Consider the following 10,133-nt stretch of genomic DNA (forward strand, 5'->3'; position numbering starts at 1 on the left):
TATGCTTAAAGTGAAAGTGGACCACTACTTTTCAGATTCTGTCTGGGATGCTCTATATGTTTGTGTGTGGCAAAAGGAGACAACAGGGTGCAGAGGGGGACAAGTTGGGGATTGGCTGATCCCCACTTGAGCTCCTCAGGAGCAACCAAGTGCTGTGTCGGAATCATAGCATCGAGAAGAGTAAAGGCAAACAGGAAAGGATGGCTGTGGGCCTAGTAAGGGGCTCGGCCCTATGGGAGGTCCCATAGCTCAGATCTTTATTGCAAACTATCCTCAAGATTTTATTCTGAATGACTAAGTTATTTTGCAAAAATAAAGATGCAAGATAAAAACTTTAAATATGCAAGATTGAAATTAAACATGCAATACAAAATTTAAAATGTAGAATTTAAATATGCAGATAAATACTGACATACCTTATCAGCGAGGACTCTGTATTTTAGGTCCACAGAGCGAGGACCTCTCCGTCATGTCCATTCTGTGGAGACATCTGTTGATCCCGGAGATGGGGACCGTGACTGCACCTCCTTTGCCCTCCATTCTTGTTTGACTTCTATTGGCGTCTCCGTGGGTTCTTGTTCTTTGGCTTCAACCTTTTTGGCTGATGCACTCTTCTAGCAGTTCTTCCTTCGGTGGTGGTTGCGGCGAGGTTTAGGCTGGGGAGCCTTTTCCTCTTCCTGCATGTCAACTTTAAAACCATTGAAGGGAACTCTTACCCTCCATCCACTGTCGAACTGCATGTGGATCTAGGCAGCCCCCATGTAAATGGTGGCGTCCACCATGCTCAGGAATAGACGTCCCAAGATGATGGGGACGTCGGTGTTTGACCCCATGTCCAACACAATGAAGTCAACCACGACGTAGTGTTCTTGATCTTGATCAAGATGTCCCTTGCCAGTCCCTCTGGGAACCAGATGGTCTGATCGGCCATCTGCAGACGTAAAAATGTGGAGTCCAATGGACCTCCTAACAGGTTATCATAAGTTACCTTGGATATGATGTTGACTCCTAATCCAAGGTTGTAGAAGGCGTTGTTGAAAATCTATGGTTCGATCTGGCAAGTGATTGTGGGCAGGCCTGGGTTGTCCCTCTTGACTGGGAATGGTGAGTCCAACTTGTTGACCCAGATGGACTTTGGCCACGAGTTCGTGAACCACATGTTTACCAGCCTGACCCCCTCAATTGGATCTTCAGGCTTCCTAGGAATCTTACCTTGCTCAGAGGATGGGAAAACTGCTGCTAACTGAGCTAATTGTGTTTCTAGCATTTTATTAAAGCTCAACTTGTTTTTCATAGCAGAGTTAAAGCTATCCATCTTTTCACTAAGACTTTCAAGAATCTTGTCATTAGCCATCATTTTATTACTTATATTGTCATTGATTTTAGTCTGGCCTAAGACAAGATCTTTTAAGGAAGGTTGGTTACTAAAACTGTTATTAAAATTATTGCTGTAACCATTACCTTGGCCTTGGTAGAAGGGGCGCGAGTTCCATCCTTGTTGTTGCTGTTGTGCGGGCCAGTACCCGTTGTTGTTGTGGTTGTTGTTGATGAAGCTCACATCCTCCTTTGTCTCAGGGCAATCATTACCCGAGTGATCGCCTCCTCCGCACACCTCACACTAGGTGTCGGCTGTGATGGCTTGTACGGGGGCGTAAGGTTGGATGGCCTCTAGTTCCTTTTAGGAACTTTCCTCAACTTTCTTCATGAGGAGGTCCATCTTGGCACAGAGCATGTCCACTTCGCTGAGGGTGTGGACACCTCTTTTCTTGGGCTAGAGGCGTTCCTCATTCCATCCTTGGTTGGTAACCATTTTCTCAATGTGGTCCTTAGCATCCTTGTCTTTATGTTGCAAGAATACACCTCCTGCTGCTGCATCAAGATGACTACGGGCTGCACCGGTCAGCCCATGGTAGAAACCTTGAATGAGGAGCCATTCCTCTATCCCATGATGAGGACATGTGCGAATGTACTCCTGAAGACGTTCGCAAGCTTCGGGAATCATCTCATCAGCCTATTGCTGGAAGCTCGAGATCTTCCCCTGTAGGGCACTGGTCTTGACTGACAGGAAGAACTTCTTGAGGAACGCATTGGCACACTTGTCCCAGCTTGTGCACTCCACCTTGTTGGAGTAGAACCATTTCTTCGCCTTTCCCAACAATGAGAACGGGAAGAGGTGGAGACGGATGGCGTCTACTGCAACATTCTTGACGGTGAATGTGTCACATAGCTCTAGGAAGTGTTGGAGATGAGCATTGGTGTCCTCATGTGGCTTTCCACAAAACTGCTGAGATTGCACCATGTAGATCATGGCCGGTTTGATCTCGAAGGTACCATCCCCCAAGTTGAGCTGTGGTCCCGTCGCGACATAATCGGTTGACGGGGCTGAGTACTCAGAGATGGTCTTTTGGGCCATGGCTTCCTGAACTGGTGATGAAACTGAGCTTCCCTCTAAGAATGGCTCGAGATTCAAGATGAACCTCTATGGTGGGACTAGATGGCGTTTAGCTCTCCTCAACAACTACTCAGGATCTTCAATGAAGTTTGATGGCAGTTGGAAACTGTTCATACACTATCTAAATTTTAACGATAACGAGAAACAAGACAAGTGAGGGGTTAGTCCCTAACACTAGTTGATATCTAAGGTGATAGTAAACTCTGGATTCTCTCTTATTAAAAACTCCTAGGCTAATGCTTTCCCCAGCAAGGGCGCCAGAAATGCCACGTGTGTGGTAATTCTAGACTAGTGGATAATTCCGCAAGCGCACTTTCGACGAAATCTAGTCGGCAGTCTACCTTGGGGTATACCCAGTGTTCGCCTAAACGGCCTAAACGGCCGATTAAACGGTAAACGGTGGCAAACTGTTTTGTTTAGGGGGTAAACGGGAAATTAAACGGTTGACCGTTTAAACGGTCAAAAAACGGGGAAAACGGTCTAAACGGCCTACACGGAACGGTTGTAAACGGTGTTAAACGGCTGTTTAAATGGCCGTTTAGGCAAACACCAGGTGAATCTAGTTGAATTTTATATTAACAATTTGTATACTTAAATTTATTATATTTATAAATATATAAAATTGATTTGTTATATGCATAAATATGTATATTTAATTATTCTAACATGCATAAACATATATACATAATAAAATAAATGGATTTTAGTTGCATAAATATGTATAAATGATAGAATGATTGATTTTACATTAAAAATATGAACATTTTTGTAATATTGTGTAAAACCGTTTAGACCGTTTTAATCCGTTTAAACACCGTCTAAACAGTTTAAACGCTAAACGAAGGGTGACCGACTGTTTACCGTTTAGCGTTTAGGATAACATTGGGTATACCAACAGTAGTAGTTTATCGATAGGCAGGTGTGCAAGCTACAAACTCGATGGTGACGCAAAACACAGACAAGGATTTTATCTAGGTTCGGCCATCGTGTGGGCGTAATACCTACGCCCTGTGTCTGATTGTATTGATCTGAGATGAGTTGAATTGTGTATGACCTAAGGGGGTCCCTTGCCTCTCCTTATATAGTCCAGAGGGCAGGGTTACATATCTGGAAACTAATCCTAGTTGGTTATAATTGCCATTAATCTAATATCAATCCCTATTCTAAACGACTAGAATCTTGCTTGATCTCCATGTCTTGTTTCCTTGCGCAAAACTCCAAACTGTTGGATCAAGCTTCAAGCTGCCTTGTAATGGGCCAAATCTCCTGGCCCAAGTCTAGGCGTAAGGGTATAGGGGTTTATACCCCCACAGCTAGTCCCCGAGCTCCATGTATTATGATGTAACACTCCATCTCGTGCTTCTTCGACCAGTGAGGCTTGACATTTTCGACAAATAGAAAAATCACCCGAACAACTGGAGCTGTATTTTGACCAACTCTAATGACAGTTGATCAACATTATCATCGAAGAAGCAGATTGTTCGAATAATGCATGGTGCTCTAAATCAAAAAATATTTCTTTCCTAATGAAGTGTGCCCACTTTACTTTTCGTAAGAAATATACACTCATAAAAAATAAGCATATTCACCGCAAGGTGAAGTGTGCCCACTTAGTCCCCGAGCCTGGTAGTAGGTGACGTAGGCACGTGGTGCAAGGGTCTAAAAAGAAAAATCCACGTAGAAATTTTGATGCTAAAATGCATCGCCAGATGCATCTTACTAATGTAGTCCCCGGGCTTGCTGGAAGGCAAAGTATGAACCTTGTAGCAAGGTCTAAAATTAAAAGTAAAATGACCTCTCACTTGCACATGAATCCAGTTCCTATGTAACTGTACGAGTAGTCCCCAAGCTGTGCTCGGAGAGTGATTGAGGAGTCCTTGAGCATGGTTGGGGATGTAATCGTGCTCGAGAATCGGCACAGTCCTCTATTTCATAAGCAGACTGGTCGACCAGTCCCCGAGCATACCGTGCTCGGTGGTCGGTGCAGTCCCCAGCTTCATAAACAGACTGGTCGACCAGTTGCCGAGTATACCGTGCTCGGTGGTCGGTGCAGTCTCCAGACACTGGACAAGTCCAAACAAACTCTCCATCTCAGTAAACCCTTTGCTTGAGTTTTGAAATCGTCATGCCCCTTCATCCATTAATTTGCGATGTGACAGGGCGTCCGGCCATCTTGTCAGTCCAGCGCGTGAAAAGGAGTGCAATCTGGCAGCGCAGCCGCTCATCACGTGAACCGAATCAAAAGTAGTTCCAACAATCATTAAAAAATGTAGCAGATTTACTGCAACAAAAATTGGAAACTAAAACGCCATTCTTGCCGTATAAACCGCACATTTCCCTAAGATTCGGGAAGTGGAAGAGGTGGTTCCCTTGTTATAAATAGCCAAAGCATCATGGTACTGGATCTTCACCCACCGGTTGCATACACCAGCCTTTCGCCTTTGTCCTCCTTGCCTTCCCCTAGCCAGTTAGTGTCACACCTCAAAATTTCCTACTTTGGAATGTGAAATAGAAAATAGTAAAACAAAGCCAAAGGTTTTATGATTTATAAAATATTCTAACTTTAGTTATGTTGTCAACATTTTAGATAGTTGAAAAATGTGGGTTTAAAATTTTTGAAATTCAACTTAGTGGTTTGTTGCATTCATGCCGTTGCATAGAGTTTATGCTTGAAAAATTAATTTATCTGTTTCCAAAATACGCCTAGGGTTTGTTCCCAACTTCTTCTCCCCAAATACCAAATCAATATCTAGAACTCCAACCTTCCAACATTCTAGAAAATACTGGCCTAAACATCCTCTCATTTATTTTCTTTCTCGAGCTCTTAGTCAATTTGATGACAATATATCTACATGTCAATCTTTTCTCCTCTCTTATCTTGTCATACAGATGAGTCTCAAATTGGGTTAAAATCTATGCATTCATCTAGCCCATCCTGACAACTCCTACTTCTTCTCTCTTTTCGCTAATGGATCAATCATCAGTCCACAAATTGAAAATTTCTCCACATCATGGAACAAGCCAATCAAGCCTCTCCATATCTCTTTCACGTGAAAATGTTGCAGCCCCTACTCTCTCCTTCATGCAAAAATAATATTCACATAATGCTCATGCCTAAAATTTTCTGGACCCACTTTACTTCTCCATTTATTTATTTATTTTCATCACTTCCAGTGGCATGCAGCCATTCATTCTCCCTGGCTGCACCCCACGCCTGCTCCCTTTCCTCACATGCCTAACAAAAACCATATCTCATTCTTTCTCCTTTAATTCCCAAGGTAATACCTCCCTTTAATCCTCTCTTTTGCCAACCTTTACTCCATTAGTTTGCATGCATGAACATACAGTAGCACCCCTTCTCTTTTCCTATGGCGCAACCTCCTCTTCCACATGCAAAATGGCAACATCTAATGCCTACTCTCTTAACTCCCTGGCCTAATTTCTTTTGCATGTCTCTTTCCATCTCTCTTTACTTCTCTATTTGCAGCAACCATTTTTATTCATTCGATTTTGCTCTCTCTTCAATTACATGCATAACAATATCTCCTCTCCCATCTCTCACCTAAGAAAATAGCACTCTATATGTGGCACCTCCTCTCTTTCTTCTCATGCAAAAACAGCCCCCAATGCCCACTGGTTCATCCTTAATGCCCTCCTTAATTCAGATGAGTAAAGTGCAGGCATAATTCTTTGTCTCACATTTTTGCATGCATACATGTACCTATCTTTTCTCCTACCTTTCTCCATCACGCATGCAAGCAGATGGACAGCACCACACTGTCGGCATCTTCTCTTATGCCACCCCTTTTCTCTTCCTCCATGCAAGAGTTATGTCTACAACAATTTTCTTCTCTTAATTCCTTGCCCCATCTCATTTGCATGCCTTCCTTCATTCTATCTTTAATCCTTTCCTAATAACAGCCATATGTGCTCCTACCTTCCCTCATGCACAAGCAGAAGGACATGCATCTCCTCCCCCGCTGCCCAAGCCATTCCTTCTCATGCAAAAAAATATATGCACCTCTTCTATACTCCTCTTAATTCCCTAGACAAACTCTCTTTAGAGTGTTTTATTTACTCCATCAATAAATCTCTTTTCTTCAAATGGTAAACATGCAGCAGCAATATTTCATCAACATGTTGCCCCTCTGCTCTCCTAATTAATGCCGACCTTCCCCTTTTCTCCATGCAAAATGGCAGCACTTAATCCCTTGACTCACCTCTCTTGTGTGCACATTTACTCCATCTTTTAAATGGCATACATGCACACAACAAACAACCATTCCTCCTCTCATTTACTCACACATAAAACCAGCAGCCCACACCTCTCATCCTCTCTTAACTTCATTCTTTCACTCACCCATTTTAATTCTCATCAAGTGCATGCACCCATGCAGCAAACCCACAGCTATATATACCTCCTTCTCTCTCCCTCACGCCACCACCAGAGAAGAAGCACCCTTATCTCCTCCCCTCCCTCCATCAGATGGGCGCCCTCCTCCTCTCCTTTTACCATGGCAGCAGTTCCAACTCCCTCTCCTTCCCCTCCATCAAAACCGAAGGAAAAACGTGTCTGCAGTTCTGTTTTGCCACTGCACATCTCTTTTCGTTGCCGGATTCCTGGAATTCTTTGCATGGTGTTGCGGTAAGGATCATGGACTTATCTATTCTTTACTGAGAAACACATGTTCATCATGTCCCCTCTCTGTTGTGATGTTTTAAGGAAAATCATGGTGATGTAGTGTGCCATGGAGATCACTCCGGTGTGTGTGTCGCCATCTCTCTGAACCTGCAGTGGAATCCTATCAACCACCATTACCGCTGCTTCTGTACATGACATGGTGATGACGCCCATCCCTTTTTCCTCTTTGTTCTTGCTGCTCAAACCCCTCTCATTCATCGCTTTGATCTTTCATGTGGCGCAGATCATCTCTGAAGTGAAATTGGCGCCATCTCATTGATCACCAACTGTTTGCTGTCCATCATTGGTGTTAGACACCATTGAGGTCTTGTCCAGCAACCATGAACCTCGATGTGAGCCCCTCTCCCCTATCCCCATCTAGTATACATGTTATTTTCCATAAATTGTGAGCCACAGTCCAAGTTTGATCGAATTCCGACAAAATTTCCCCTCAATTGTGTTGTTGTCTGTTTTGGACAGCGGTGCTGTTGGCGATCAGCGTTCATGATCTCCATGGATCCAATAAGCTCTATGATGAATCCTTTGACTATAAGATCACTTATATATTTACACACATCTCTGCAAAATTTCATAGCAAGAGACTTCAAGATGAAAGATATATCATCGTCTTTTTAGTGTTTGCTGTCCCTGCTGTTTCAGCAGGCGTTTGCCTCTATTTGGTACTGTTGTTTCCCATAATACATTAGTCAAATCATCAAACCCTTCATACAGCATGTGTCTGTAATTGTTGCACATGCCTCTGCAAAGTTTCATGTCTATAGGATCAAATATGCAAGAGATATGATCCTATCTTTTGCTCACTGTCCCTGCAGCCCCGCAGCAAGAGTTCCTACTAATTGGCATGTGCATTCCCATTGTTCAGTCACTCCAGTGACCATGTCCTTCAACCAAAATGTGTCTCATATCCTTGCACACGTCTCTGAGAAGTTTTTTGGCCATAGGATCAAAGACGAACCATATATCTTTCTTTTAGTCCTCGCTGTCCCTGCTACCCTGCAGCCGCGCTGCAGCCGATTGGCGAGTGCGTTCTCGAAAATCCACTACTCTGTTTGTCAAATCCTTTAACCCACCTATGTATCATGAACTTGAACATGCCTCTGCAAGTTGGTTTTTCCATGGGTGCCATCATGGGCGTGATATAGAGGCCACAGTACTGCTACCGCTGCTGTCCAGCAGACAGCAGTGGAACTCGTTTTGCAGTCACGTTTTCCAGTCATCCAATGCTTAAAATAACTTCCACTTATGCCATAACATACTACAAAGTATCCATGAAAGCTTCACAAAATTTATTTCTCATTTTGGTGATACAAACACCATGCCTTTCGTGATCAAAACCTTTGCTGCCCACCAAAAAATACGTCTTGTGTACACTATTCACGATAACCATGTGCCCTGCTGATCCAATATGTGTCTCCATACACTAGTTAACCGTGACGTGTCCTCATATATCCTCTACATATATCCAGCAGCACTAACTCATATATTAAAGGAGTGGTTAGAACACAATATATATAATGAACATCCTTGTTAGCCTTGTAATCTTTGTGTTTCGCTCTCCCCAAATTCCAACCGTCTCAACCACTACCACTATCACTTAGTCATCACTTTCTATAACTCTGAGTCATCTCATAGTCAAAACCTAACCAAAGCTCCTTTTCCCCAAAAGTCATGTGGTTATCAAAGCCTCAACCTCTATGTAAGTTTCCTTCTATCAGGATTGCATAATCGTTCCATGATATCTAGCCCTGAAACTCCCTATGCTTACTCTATTCTTCATAATGTTCGGTCCATCTTGTATACGATCCTTTGATCATTTACCCTCCATCTATAAATCTACATTCTTCCCAAATATTTCAAGTTTTCCCACCCACATCATGTTTACTCTAATCCTATCATTTATCAAACATTCTAGTCTCTATGTGGCATATCTTTTAATCATCGCTTTTCTGTTAGTTGTTTTTGTGCTCAACGATCGTAGTTGCAAGTTCTACGTGTTTAAAACATTTATCCTATTTTGTAATGCTTGGTGTACTGGTTTTAGGTTCTTGTGATGCTTGTACCAGTTGATTGATAACGTTAGAAGAGGGGCTCTACAAGGATGATCAAGAAGTTGGATAGCAAGACTTTGGAAGGCAAGTGTAACATGAGTTCCCTTGTTACCTAATAACTATTTAATCATCTCTTCATGTGCATGTGTCTAATATGATAAACCCCAAAGGACTTTACCTAGAACTTTTGTTATCCTGAATCCCTTGTTACCATGGGTTATGCATATGGGTAGTTTTGCTTAGTCTACAATCACCAAACAATGTAATGTTAATCTTGATTAATGGATTATGTAAGTAATGATAAAATGATGCTTCTAAGCAACATGGATAGAAGGGGCTAGAGCATTGGGCCTTTTTGGGTGCTCTAGTCTGCCCTCCGTAAGGACTGAATCTTAAAGCGGCCACCCAGGATTTACCGTACAACCATGAGAGCTACATGGCTCTGGCTTTAGCTCAGTAAACTGAACTTCTCTAACTTGTTAGTGGTTACCGAATGGTGCAAGAGGGGGGTGCCTCGTGGTGTATAGTTGTTTTCCTACCTTGGTGTGTATAGTGCCGCGACCACATGTGCCTCTTGGAGAAGGACACCTATGCACACTTGCCATTGAAACCTCGCGGCTACTAACTTGTTAGGGGGACTTTCGAAAGGCTTCATAGTGAACCCTGCAGACTTACCTTGGAAGTGAGCCAAGAGGCTGATCACCTCGGGCATATGGGTAACACGACTCATGGTGATAGTGTACAAGCTCTGCAGAGTGTTTTAAAATTGATATATCAGCCGTGCTCACGGACACGAGCGGCCTGGATCCTTTTCGAGATAGATGGTTCTATGGATGGTTTGGGCGACCATTAATCTTGATGATAATTATCGTACTTCTCACCTTGGGAGCTTAAGCATAACCTAGCAACATAGGTTTAATAATAAAATATT

At 42.9% G+C, this 10,133-nt stretch overlaps 1 long non-coding RNA gene across 3 annotated transcripts; it reads left to right on the top strand.

Moving 5' to 3' along the window:
• Nucleotides 6,926-9,438, top strand: LOC110432220. Of its 3 annotated transcripts, XR_002449622.1 has the most exons (4): nucleotides 6,926-7,097; nucleotides 7,176-7,293; nucleotides 7,378-7,486; nucleotides 7,614-7,935. It is a non-coding gene; the product is annotated as an uncharacterized LOC110432220 (long non-coding RNA). The 3 variants fall into 3 exon arrangements; XR_002449623.1 differs by lacking the exon at nucleotides 7,614-7,935 and adding an exon at nucleotides 9,196-9,438 and having other exon boundaries at nucleotides 6,926-7,293; XR_002449621.1 differs by having other exon boundaries at nucleotides 6,926-7,293.

This window comes from Sorghum bicolor, chromosome 2 (genome assembly GCF_000003195.3).
Source record: "Sorghum bicolor cultivar BTx623 chromosome 2, Sorghum_bicolor_NCBIv3, whole genome shotgun sequence".
Taxonomy (NCBI): domain Eukaryota; kingdom Viridiplantae; phylum Streptophyta; class Magnoliopsida; order Poales; family Poaceae; genus Sorghum; species Sorghum bicolor.